We start from the raw sequence: 13,338 nt of genomic DNA, 5'->3' as shown, positions 1-13,338 counted from the left end.
CTGTTTTTATAAAGATTTTTTTACTTCCAACTACCTTAGAATAATTAAGAAATGTAAATAAATGACCTCAGTGGTCTTCAGGAAGTAGAAGATAAAAATTCAGCAAGATTTATTTAGTGAAATCTATTTTCACGATTTAGAGATTTCTTTTCCTTATATTTGTTAGAAATAGGTACTGAAAGGCTACCATTGCCAACCAGGTACTTTTCCAGGCATTGAAAACTAACATGATGGGAAGTCCCATGTGAACTCCATGGTTTCTGTCCTCCAGAAGTACAGAGTCTAGTAAAGGGATCAGGCATGAACCTCATAAGATTCCCTCTTTACCAGAGGTACTTCAGAGATTAATTCCCACAAGACAAACTTTGATAAATATGTGGCCAAGCTTCAGACCACAAAATGGTAAGAGCATTAAAAGACTAACCAATAGATAAACAGTTAAGTTTCAAAATGAAGCTAGCACACAGATATGTGCTCACTTAAAAATCAGAGCCAAAATATATATTTGAACTAGCAGAAGAACACAAGTTTCCCAATGTGTAATCTTTACTCATTCACACTAAGGAAGGTAAACTCCAGTTTCATGTGGTAAGTTGTGTATATATGAAAAACATGATAAACACACTGGATTGTGGTTCTAAACAGAATCTTTACAAGATTATTAGGAAGATAAAGGAGAATGAGCTAAAATGATTTAATGCTTGTTTCTCCTACAAGGCCATCTTGTTTACTGTTTTAACCAATAACTGGACAATGCCTGGCATATAACATGCCCTCAATGAATACTTTTCAGTGAATTAACAAACATTAATCAGGTTCTTGTTGATATACCTTGCACCCCAAAAAACACTCTTCAAATGGGATGAATCTTAAGAGACTAAGGGACAATCAATGTATAATAAGTATTATTGCATGAAGGAGTAGGTAGGTTCCTTTGCTGGAGATCTACTTGGTTAATTCCATCTTGACCCTTAAAATGGCCTAAAGCCTTTGCTGGAGAAAGTAATTATGTTTGTCCTCAGACTACTGATGACTTAAGTTGTATTAGATCAGTGGTCCTCAAATGGGGCCAATTGTACCTCCCCTTCCAGCCCCCTAGGACATTTGCTAATATCTGGTGATACTTTTGGTTGTGGAAAGAAGCCAGAGATGCTGTTAAATATGCAGCAATGAACAGGACAATCCTTCACAACAAATAATTATCTAGTCCCAAATGTCAAGAAATGCTGCTGTTGAGAAACTGTGGGTTAAAACAAGGCATCACATTTGTCCAAGGGAGAGGTAAGTGGCACTGTGGAAAGAACAGAGCATTTGCGAGTCATGGGTTCAAATTCTGGCTCTCCCTCTCAGCCCTAGTGGGACTTCTTATGACCCTCAGTTTTCCAATTAGGAAAATGGCAATGATACCATCTGCTCTGTAGGGTTGTTGTGAGGAGTTAATGGGAATTTATGTAAGGCATCTGACATATAATAGATCAACAAATGGTAGCTATTCTTACTTTTTTTATAAGAATACGTATGAATTGTTTGATGCCAACATTTCTTCAAAGTAGGAAAAGCATTTTAAAGATGCTTAAGAACTTAAACAAAAAACTCAGAATGTTAAATCTGGAAAAAAATGTTAATATCCAACTAGTTTACACAGAAGAAAACAGGTTTAGAAAGAATGACTTACCCAAAATTACACAGCAAGTTAGTGGCAATTCACATACAATAATCCTGCTGTTTGCTCCACTACCATTTTCTTATTCATGCATATATAGATAGGCTTTTATTAATCCCTAAACTATGTCATTATTTATGAATGTGTCATAAATTATTTAAGTCAATTTGAATATAATATGATTATGCTTGCCAGAATTTTATATGCTAGTATGATTAAACTATAAAATAAACTAAGATTTCTACAGATAGGTACTTATCCTAACATTTTCACGGCCTATTTGAGCTAATCTGTGGAATCTGCCCCATTGTTTCAGTATCACCCTAACAAGTCTATTATTACTCACAGCAATTTTTTTTTTTTTTTCAGATGGAGTTTTGCTCTTGTTGTCCAGGCTGGGGTGCAATGGTGCAATCTCGGCTCACCCCAATGTCGGCCTCTCTGGTTCAAGTGATTCTCCTGCCTCAGCCTCCTGAGTAGCTGGGATTACAGGCATTTGCCAGCACAGCTGGCTAATTCTGTATTTTTAGTAGAGATGAGATTTCTCCACGTTGGTCAGGCTGGTCTCGAACTCCCAACTTCAGGCGATCTGTCCACCTCAGCCTCCTAAAGTGCTGGGATTGCAGGTATGAGCCACCGTGCCTGGCCATAATGGTGTATTTTTTAAATTAACATCTTATAGGCCGGGTGCAGTGGCTCACGCCTGTAATCCCAGCAATTTGGGAGGCCGAGGCGGAAGGATCGCCTGAGGTCAGAAGTTTGAGACCAGCCTGGCCAATGTGGTGAAACCCCATCTCTACTAAAAATACAAAAATTATCCGGTCGTGGTAGCAGGTGACTGTAATCATAGCTACTCGGGAGGCTGAGGCACGAGAATCACTCGAACCCAGGAGGTGGAGGTTATAGTGAGCCGAGATCACCCCACTGCACTCCAGCCTGGGCAGTAGAGTGAAACTCAGTCTCAAAAATTAATTAATTAATATCTTATAAGATCAATATTAAAAATTATTCATTTCTGATTTAATAGTCACATGAATAACACAGTTGGAAAAAAAGCCTGAACAAACACAGAAGCCACATACTACAAATATATAGGAAAAAAATATTTTCAACTTCAGTAGTAACCTAAAAAAATAATTTAAGACAGAGGTAGCATTTTTTGACTCTGAATGTAGAATGTAGCAAAGGGTTTCTTTATTCATAATGCTCAATGAAGGTATACAATCATATAATTTTGGAGGACTTTAACCTGCTCTTACTTCTTTAGACCCATAGGACAATATGCCCTAAAAGTGTTATCTCTGGCCCTCAGTAGAAATATACTCATCTCAGCCCAAGAAAGTCACTACACAGCCGGGCATGGTGGCTCACATCTGTAATCCCAGCACTTTGGGAGGCCGAGTCGGGCGGATCACCTGAGGTCTGGGGTTCGAGACCAGCCTGACCAACATGGAGAAACCCTGTCTCTACTAAAAATACAAAATTAGCTGGGCATAGTAGTGCATGCCTGTAATCCCAGTTACTCTGGAGGCTGAGGCAGGAGAATGGCTTGAACGTGGGAGGCAGAGGTTGCTATGAGCCGAGATTGTGCCATTGCACTCTAGCCTGGGCAACAAGAGCAAAACTCCATCTCAAAAAAAAAAAAAAAAAAAAAAGTCACTGCACAAATGTTCAGAAATAGAGAAATTGTTAACTGCATTATATCTAATTGTGTTAAATTTATTTCTAATGGAAATACGAGACAGCTGCTAAAAATGATGTTTAGGCTGGGCATGGTGGCTCATGCCTGTAATTCCAACACTTTGGGAGGCTGGGGCAGGCAGATCACCTGAGGTCAGGAGTTCAAGACCAGCCTGACCAAGATGGAGAAACCCCATCTCTACTAAAAATACAAAATTAGCCAGGCGTGTGGCGCATGCCTGTAATCTCAGCTGCTGGGGAGGCTGAGGCAGGAGAATCGCTTGCACACAGGAGGTGGAGGTTGCGGAGAGCCGAGATAGAGCCATTATACTCCAGCCTGAGCAACAAGAGCGAAATTCCATCTCAAAAAAAAAAAAATTGTTTAAAAGAATTTTTAATGACTCATAAAATGCTTAAAGTTTATAAAGTTTTAAAGCACGATTTAGACCTGTATACAAGTATAATCTCAACTATGAATATATACAATACATAAACATGGAAGAATTTGGAATAATATATTTTTAAAAACATTAACACTGGTTATTTTGAGACAGTCTATTAATAGCAGATTTTAATTTTTTCAGTGTTTTTATACTCTTCATTTTTTTTTTAACCATTAACACATATACTTATTTTGGAATTAGAAAACAGATCTTCATTTTAATCAAAAAGTTGAATTTTGATTAAACTTCATATAATCATGAAGCCTACACACAGAACTTAATGTATTGCTTTCACATTTAAGATGTGGGAAAGAGACGCATTTCTTTAAGTCTTTTTTTCTTCCCTTTTTTTTTTAAAGCGCAACTTCACAAAATGCAAGCCAAGTGTGCTGCCTCAACACTGAAAATGAATGTTCACACACAAGGCCATGCATAACATGTGTACATAATAATAATAATGCTATACTCAATATTAAACCAGAAGTTATATTTAACTTAGTATATAAGTTTCTTGACATACAAGTTAAACATAGTTTAGTGTATAAGCTTCTTGATAAAGGCAAATACGTGTGTTCCCGCATAGAAGCATTACATGTAATTATAAATGTTGCAAAACTAATTAATTAAAGCATTCAGTTTTGGGGTTTTTGTTTTTTGTTTTTACGAAAAGATAATTACTAAAAGTTACCTGATAAATGTCTGGCTAAATTGTAATAAATAGCATACTTAAATGTCGATATAGTTTTGGGAGACTCTTCTTTCTGAAAATTAGTTGTGAAAACAGAATTTAAATGGTTGTCTGCTCACATAATTGTTTCAATGAAACATTTTTATGCCTATACGTATGTAGGGCATATAGAGTTTTTGATGTGAAAGTAATATAAAAATCTCAAAAATAAGTCGGTTATACTTTTCAAATATTACCTTCATTGCTCTTTAGAAAATTAAAGTCAGTAGGAAAATAAAAGTTTGTAGTTAAGAAAATTTTCAATTCCTAATTAAAAACCTATTTCAAAATTCTTTCTGCTTATTTCTAATATCTTCATAACATGGCCAATCTACAACATTCCAAAATGACCATATTCAACATCACATGGGCCAATTAAGATAAAGAGAGCTGGGATATAGAATTTCCAGCAATAAATGAGGTACTTAATCTAACTTGATTAGATCTCAAGTATATTAAAAGAATACAGCCTATGTTGTTTAAAGATGCACTATGAAAATATTTTTATGCTTGGATTTTAAGTTTACAGAGTTAATTAATTACAACTTTAATGGTCACAGTAGATGTATCATTCCTTACCACTTCAAAAGCATGCAGGATTGCTAAGAAAACTCGATTCCTTAGGCACAAACTCTCTAATGAAAGTCATAAGATTCACATTTGCTTCTTTCAACCATCATCCCCAAATATATCCGAGATCAAAGAACTGGGGGGAAAAGTCTTACTTTTTCCTTTATGAAACATTTGCACAAATGTTTAGTTTAATTCTGTTTTTTTAAAGGTAATCTGTTGCCAGGAAGCAAATAATAACATAAAACCTATCCAATGTACACCTTTAAGTGTTCAACATTGTGTTTCTGACTGTCTTTTTTTAGTTTCATGTATTAAATTAATGACTTTTGCAGCCAGCTTAGTAATAACACAGAGGTATCTGAAATAGCATACAGGAAAGAAAATAAAATTCTCTTTCCTGGAGACCTTTTAAGTCCGGCACCTACCTGTCAAAACCCAGTGAATATACTGACCTGCTCACCTGAGGATCTTACTCCAAGCCTGTGGTCTCCAGCTTTACTATAGATCAGAATCACATAGAGAGCTTGCTAAAACATAAATTCTGCCCGCCCTGCCGCCCCCTCCCCAACCCAAGCACACAATCATACCAGTTTCTCTGATTCAGTAGTTCTGCAGTGGCCTGAGAATTTGCATTCTAACAAGCTCAAGTGATACTGATGCACCTACTCTGGGGGCCACACTTTGAAAATCATAGAACTAGGCAGCTCAAATATACTCTGGAAAGACTTATTTTTAATTAATGAATGCAGATGCTCGTTCATAAACCCATGGTAAATTGAAAATATCATAAGTCAAAAGTGCATGTCATACACTAACCTACTGAACATCACAGCTTAGCCGAGCTTACTTTAAATGTGCTCAGAACACTTACATTAGCATACAGTTGGACAAAAGTCATCTAACACAAAGCCTACTTTATAATCAAGTGTTCAATATCTCGTGTACTTTACTGAATACTATACTGGAAGCAAAAGACAGAATGGTTGTGTGGGAACTTGAAGTACAGTTTCTACTAAATGTGTATCTCTTTTGCATCATCATAAAGTGGAAAAATCATAAGTTGAACCATCATAAGTCAGGGACTGTGTATTTTCCCCAAGAAGTCATTATCATTAAATATTATTTTTATGCAGTTAATCTTTCTCATACAAATGATGTATATATTAATGTTTAAATAATCAGTGAAACTATTTTTCTTATATACAAGAAATAGGGCAATTATTTTCTATATGAGTAACCACAGAAGTTTTTAAAAAGCAAAAGAAAATAATATGCTTAAAAGAAAGAGAAATGATAAGAGATAAAAAGAATAATGAATAGGAAAGTAGAATTATTTGTAGCTGGAATGGAAAGAATTTAGCCCCTGAACAACTGTAAGATCAAAAGGTTATATCAATAGACTACATTAGAGGTTTTCTAAAGGCCTCTCACCGATTATTTGCTCAAGCTATACAGATGAGGCAAATAAGCACATTAGAGACTAAAATTTTGAATTATATTCTGTTATTTTCTTTAAAGAATATAACATATTACTGGATATGTGATGAAGACAGATAGGTATTAACATTTGTTATTTTGCTTAAACTATAAAAAAGGAAAATTCAGTCTGATAGATGAGAGATTTAATTAATTTCTAAAATGTATTAAAGACTTTCTTTTGGAAGCTACTGAATGAATTAATATTAATATAATTATTACATACAGAAGTATTATTTCACAGTGGCTAAAAATTACTTCAGCACATGACTTATTGCAATGAAAGCATGGATTACACATGTCAATTACTTAAACTGTCTCAGTACATATATTTAAACTGTACCTGAGGCCTATAAGTATTACTAAGAATAGTATATAAACACAAATAAGAGGCAGATCAAAACTATAAACGGTATTAGAAACAAGTTGATCTTCATTGAAATTATAAAATAGATGCATGATAAATACACAATCCCAATAATTTACTCAATGGTACCTATGCATCACACTACATTTATTTTGAATAAGTACTGATAATATAAATAGTTATTTTCAAAACAGCAACAAACAGCATCTGCAATTAGCAGAATGAACACAAGTTTGGCAAACAGATTCACAGTTGTCCATTTACCACAAGCTTTTAGCCTTTCTGAGCATCAGTTTCCAAATCTGTAAAATGGAAATAATGTCACCACCTCACACAATTTTGTAAGGAGATTTATTAAACAATGCACTGTGCCTAACACACTAAAGGTGCTCTGTAATTTTAATCTTTCAATTAGTATTTTTGGCACCACTACTATATGCTAGGCAATGTTATTTATACTGGAAATAAACCAGGGAACAAAATGGACAAAATTATCTGCCTTCTAGGAGTTTATTTTCTATGGTACATTTATTTTACCTTGTCCTAGGCACGGTGCTGGGTACTTTGGGAATGAATAAACTAGCCCCAGAACAGGTCAAGTATTTAATTCAATAAAAAGGATGAAATTAGGATAATTGTGCAGTATATGAATTTAGGGAAACAGAAAGTCTTATGAGAAAGTATGGTGTGAAGTCAGAGGATAGAAAGGGAGAAGAGGAAAGGCTTCCCAGAAAAGAAGGTATTATAAGTAAGCCTTGGGAAATGTTTAGAATCCTGACAGAAGAGATTTATAGATTTTAGAAAAGGTAATACGAATACAGGCAAGGAGGCAAGGAGGGTGCAGACTATTTATTTAAGTAACAATGAGTAGTTCAATATGGCTGCAGTTTCAAGTACAAATTAAGAAGTGATGGCAAATTAAATGAAAATCTAGGTTGGGACCAAACTGAAGCCCTGACTTACTAAGATGAAGAATATGGGAAATCGCCGAAGATATCTGAGAAGAGTGTGATATGATACAGACATTTATAAGATTTATTTGCACTTTCTTTCGGCCAGAACCGCCATCTTCCAGTAATTCGCCAAAATGACGAACACAAAGGGAAAGAGGAGAGGCACCCTATACGTGTTCTCTAGGCCTTTTAGAAAACATGGAGTTGTTCCTTTGGCCACATACTAAAACCTTCTAACTATATTATTGTAGTCTAATTAAGGGGAAATCAAAGTTTAAAAACACATGCTAAGTAGTTATAAATCCTATAAATAAAAGAAAAAGATTTCACAACATTTTGAGACAGGTAAAAACTGATTTTCACTTTCCTTCTCATAACCAAGAAAATTATGATTTGTATTACCTAGCCTACCTAAAGAGTTAAAACCTTGTAAGTTTTACTAAGAGGAATGTAGTAGTACCCATCTTCCTCATTCAAAAAACTGAATAAGCAGACTTCAGAAAAAGAAATTAAGGAGTATTTAATTAAAGCCTATCAGCCCTAGGCCCTGGCAAATGAAATCAACAGGAAATTAAAGGGAAGTAAAGCTCAAATCTGTTCAACACTGCTTATTATTTTAGAAAACAGGTGGGGGCAAAACAGTGAATGTGAGCAGAATAGCTTTATTTTGTGATTTCCCTTATAATCCAAATGTTCTCATCAGAAAAATAATTCAGAAATAATGATACCTAACATAAAAGTACACACGATAAGGGAGACAGGGCGACTTTGTGAAGGAGGGGATATATAATATCATATATGTGCTCTTCATACTAGGACAAATTGCTTTATTAGGATAGTGACTTGTTTTCTCTGATAACTAAAATATATTCACTGCAGAAATTTTAGAAACTATATATTAACACCATGAGAAAAATAGAAATAAACTATAATCCTACCACCCAAATATAAATACTATTAACCTTTGGTTTATTCCCCACCAATAAATTGGTTTCTGTGCATAGGTTGATATTTTTTTTTCAAAACTAGGATATCATTTTGTAACTTGCTTTTATCCACTTCTCATACCATAAACATTTTTCCATATCATGAATATTTTCTCATATTACTGAATAGTTTTCCCAACAAAATGATACATTTTGATTTGTTGTCCACATTTGTTAATGTGATGTGTGAAAATGTGGTAATTTATTGCTATGTTGGGTTTCTTTGATTATTGGGAGGTTAACATCCCCCCTACCCCAACCTTAGATAATTAAATTTTTTTTGAATTGCCCATTTATATCTATTTCTCATTGGGGTTCATTTGTATAGCAGTATTAATCTATCTCTGCCTTAGTCCATTTGGGTTGCTATAACAAATTACCATAAACTAGGTGATTTGTAACCAACAGAAAGTTATTTCCTAAAGTTCTAGAGGCTGGGAAGTCCAACATCAAGGTGCCAGCAGATATTGTGCCTGGTGAGAGCTCACTTTCTGATTCATAGGTGGCAACTTCTCACTGCATCCTCCCATGGTGGACGAGGCAAGGCAGCTCTTTGTGGCCTCTTTTATGAGGGCACTAATCCCATTCATGAGGAATCCTTTCTCATAATCTAACCACATTCCAAGGCTGTACCTCCTACTACCATCACACTGGGGAATGGGAATCAACATATGAACTTGGAAAGGGAGGGAACAAACATTTAGACCATAGCAATCTCACACTGCTTTTTATAGTATCTTTTTAAAGGGAGCATGTAAAATACAGAGCTTACCATTTATCTTTTTTTTTTTTTTTGCTTATTATATTTCTTGGTGATATTTTTGAAAGTAGTATTTTGTTTTTATAAAAATAACAGTTGCTTTAAAAGATTTTGGAATATTAGAAAAAATATAAAAAAGAAAATCAAGCTATAACTCTACCACCTAGGAAAACATTTTTTGGGGGGTGGGGGAAATATGATATTTTAATGGATATGCCCATTGATGCAAAAGAAACTTGTATGCAAACAGGAACTGCATTAATCTTTTTCAATCCTTGTTAATTTAGGACACTGTCTTAGAGTAATAGCTTAATAAATATTTTTGATTAAATTAATTAAATTTTACGTATTTATTTCAAAATTATATTTTACACATAAGATAATATATTAAATTTCACTTTTTTATGGAATACATTGCAAGTATATTTTCCAAGTCATTAAATTAAAAAAAAAACTTTTGTAACTGAGTTTTATCAATATAGATTAAAACTACACTAATTTATTTAAATATTGTGTTATTGGGGCTTTGTTTCCATTTTTTCATATTACAGATAAGATTGTAATAAACATATTTATACATCTTCATATGCGATTCATATTATTTCTTTAGGCTACGTTTTTAGACCCAAAAAATCACTTAGACCCAAAATTACTTAGTCAAAGGCTGTGAACATTCAGAGGTTTTGTTTTATTTTGTAGAGATGAGAGCAAAACGGGACCAGGCAGGTATTGAACCCCTGAGCTCAAGGGATCTTTCTGCCTCAGCCTCCCAAAGTGCTAGGATTACAAGCACGAGCCACTGTGCCTGGCCCAACATTCACAGGTTTTAATACATACTACCATGTAATTGCCTCAAATAGTTGTATTGATATACCTTTTATCGAGTAGCATTAACAAATTCCATTAAGGTCACAACTCTTTTACAAAACTAGCATCACTATTAGTCCTTATTCTGCAAAGCCATAAAAAAAAGTATTGTTTCTACGGCTAAAATGATTTCTGAAATGAAATAAATTTATCTCAGAAAATAGGGAAGGAATAACTGACCAAGAATAGTGATAGCATCCAGCACACATATATTTGTTCCTATAGTTGATAAATCAATTCTCCTTTTCTTCAAGCACTATTACATTTATATTTATCAATGCATTGTTCTGTGAGAATTCTCAATCTTACTTGTAGCATTTTCTTTGATTCTTCCTCAGTAGAACTACTTCCAAATATATGAGACAATAAAGAAAACATGTAATGAAGACTTGAATATGTGTATTTTTTTTAAACCCTTAATTTAAAAAGTCAATTATAGGAAGTACAATGTCTGACAGGTGAGTCACCTCTGTTCTATGATAAATTATAATCATATTTGAGCATTTTCCTTCATTTTACTGACAATAGCAAAATAAATGGTATCCTATTTTTTTCTGGGGAAGGGGAGACGGAGTTTCGCTCTTGTTACCTAGACTGGGGTGCAACCGCCCGATCTCAGCTCACTGCAACCTCCACCTCCCGGGTTCAAGCGATTCTCCTGCCTCAGCCTCCCGAGTAGCTGGGATTACAGGCATGCACCACCACGCCCAGCTGATTTTATATTTTTAGTAGAGATGGGGTTTCTCCATGTTGGTCAGACTGGTCTCAAACTCCTGACCTCAGGTGATAAGCCCGCCTCAGCCTCCCAAAGTGCTGGGATTACAGGCATGAGCCACGGCGCCCGGACCTATTCAATTCCATTTAATCACTAAGTATGAAAAGTATTCAGGTTTTGCTAAGCCAGGGTCAAACACTCCCCACATTCTAGTTTAGAGTGCTTAGATTTTCCTTCTTTTTCATGCAATTTAATGAATGTTAAATTAGCATGAAAATTAAACGTTATTTTTAAAACTCCCTAAAACTTCAAAATGTTTCTAAATTATTTTTCCAAATATATAAAATGACTTCATTTTAATAAAGATAAACTATCTCAATGTAGGTATATGATATGTATTTGTAGTGAGAATAGAAAACAGTCCAGAAGAAGCAGTTATTACTTTTTGAGGTGGATCGAAGTGGGAGGCTCTTGCTGCGGGCACTGAATGAACTACTCCGTTGCAAAGATTTTTGCTCTTCACAAGTTAATATGGGTTTTTGATGATGCTATTCTTCACAGAAGTGTGACCTAGCTGATTTAAAGGCTGATACAAAAAATATTGGTGGATGAGGAGCCCTGTCCTTGCTGATGCATCTTTCAAGGTTGATTTTGAGTTAGAGGTTTGCTTTGTCCATACAGACTTGTTTTTCTCCCTGCTTAGAACCAGCATGAAAAGAACGCAAGAAAAAACTTTGGTCGTATTCAGATCACAGTTTTAAAACCTGAGCTAGCATGATAAGAGCAGTTAAAACATATTCTTTCTAACGGCACAGGGTCCCAGACACCAAAATAACCATCCATTCCCTAACCAACTGATGTCTCTCTGCTGTACGTGGTAAATTAAAACTACATGTTTTATAATGTAAAATAAAGGGTGCCCCGAATAATAACTAGGTTCTTTAAAGTTAGTGTTTTGGGGGAAGCATGGAGGCTTCTTTGTAGCACTCCTTTGAAAACTATTTCTGAGAAAGCTCCAATACAAACACCTTTTTCTTCCTAAGGAATCAACCTTAGGGAATCAGCCTTAAGAATAAATCTGCTGGGCTAAATCTTCAACACTTTCCCTTTTCATCACCTTTGAGGCAGATAGCCAAAATTTCTTTAAACTGCTGATTTCACAATGGGATGACAAAGGGGTGTGTGTGTGTGTGTGTGTGTGTGTGTGTGTGTGTATGAATGCGTGTGTTTGCGTGCCCGTGTGCGCCCTCGTGTACAAAGGTGTGTGTGTGAGAGAGAATGCGTGTGTGTGAGTGCCCGTGTGCGCCCGCGTGTGCATCGTTTACCTTTTTACAAAATCCAGCATTTAAAAGATTTTTAAATTCCCCTTTAACAATCAAATGATTGAAAATGGTGTAATCGTTTTACCTTTTTTTTTTTAAAGTTCAGTAACAGCCCAGAACTGTAGTTTTGAACCATGGCATCAAATCTAAACACGACTAGGGAAGTGGAGCGGGGAGAAACAGCAGAGAGAAACAGAAAGGAAAAGCTGGTGGGCGGTGAAGCAGAAGGCTGGGACAGTCAGAGGGATTCGCCGTCTCATTCTTACCAATTCCTCCCTCGGCACACATCACAGCATGTTGGTCACGAGTCTCAAGGTGCGAGAAAAGAGTTAAGCACAAATCCGAAGAGTGAAAGCGGGTTGTGCTTCCACGCCAGCCATTTGCCTTCGGGGGGGAAAAAAATTCACTTCTCAGACATCTCCCAAACTCAGCCCCGGAGCCGGCGCAGGAGCCTGTGCTGAGCTAGCAACCTACTTCTCGCTCCGCTCCTCCTCCCCTCTCCGCCAAGCTGCAGAGCAGCCTGAGCTGCAGTGCACCGCCAATCGCCCGCCGTCCAGCCCTCCGTGACGTAGCAGGGGCAGGGCCTGGCAACGCCGGGCTCCCAGCTCCAGCTGTTTGACAGAGCTGCCCTTCTGCCCAGAGCAGATGCCCCAGTGACCCAGAGCCCTTGCAATCTCACCTCTGACTTTCACCTCCCAAGTACAGGTTGCTCGCGGTTGACGGTTTGGTTCATTGTTTTGCTGCAATTCTAACAATTCACTGCTTTAGCTAAACGTGGAACACTGGACAATTATTTTTTGGAGGGT

The 13,338-nt window shown here is 36.1% G+C and overlaps 1 protein-coding gene across 1 annotated transcript in view; it reads right to left on the bottom strand.

Annotated features, from left to right (window-relative positions):
• Positions 1-13,004, bottom strand: part of ATP10D (ATPase phospholipid transporting 10D (putative)) — a 114,630-nt gene extending 101,626 nt beyond the window's left edge. Inside the window, exon 1 of the mRNA XM_001101879.5 lies at positions 12,799-13,004. The gene's annotated coding sequence lies outside the window, so the exon portion shown is untranslated. The remainder of the gene's footprint in view (positions 1-12,798) is intronic.
• Between the last annotated feature and the right edge of the window lie 334 nt (positions 13,005-13,338).

The sequence above is a fragment of the Macaca mulatta genome, chromosome 5 (assembly GCF_049350105.2).
Source record: "Macaca mulatta isolate MMU2019108-1 chromosome 5, T2T-MMU8v2.0, whole genome shotgun sequence".
NCBI classification, from domain to species: domain Eukaryota; kingdom Metazoa; phylum Chordata; class Mammalia; order Primates; family Cercopithecidae; genus Macaca; species Macaca mulatta.
Note: the sequence above shows the minus strand (reverse complement) of the source record. Positions and strands in the feature narration are given on the sequence as shown.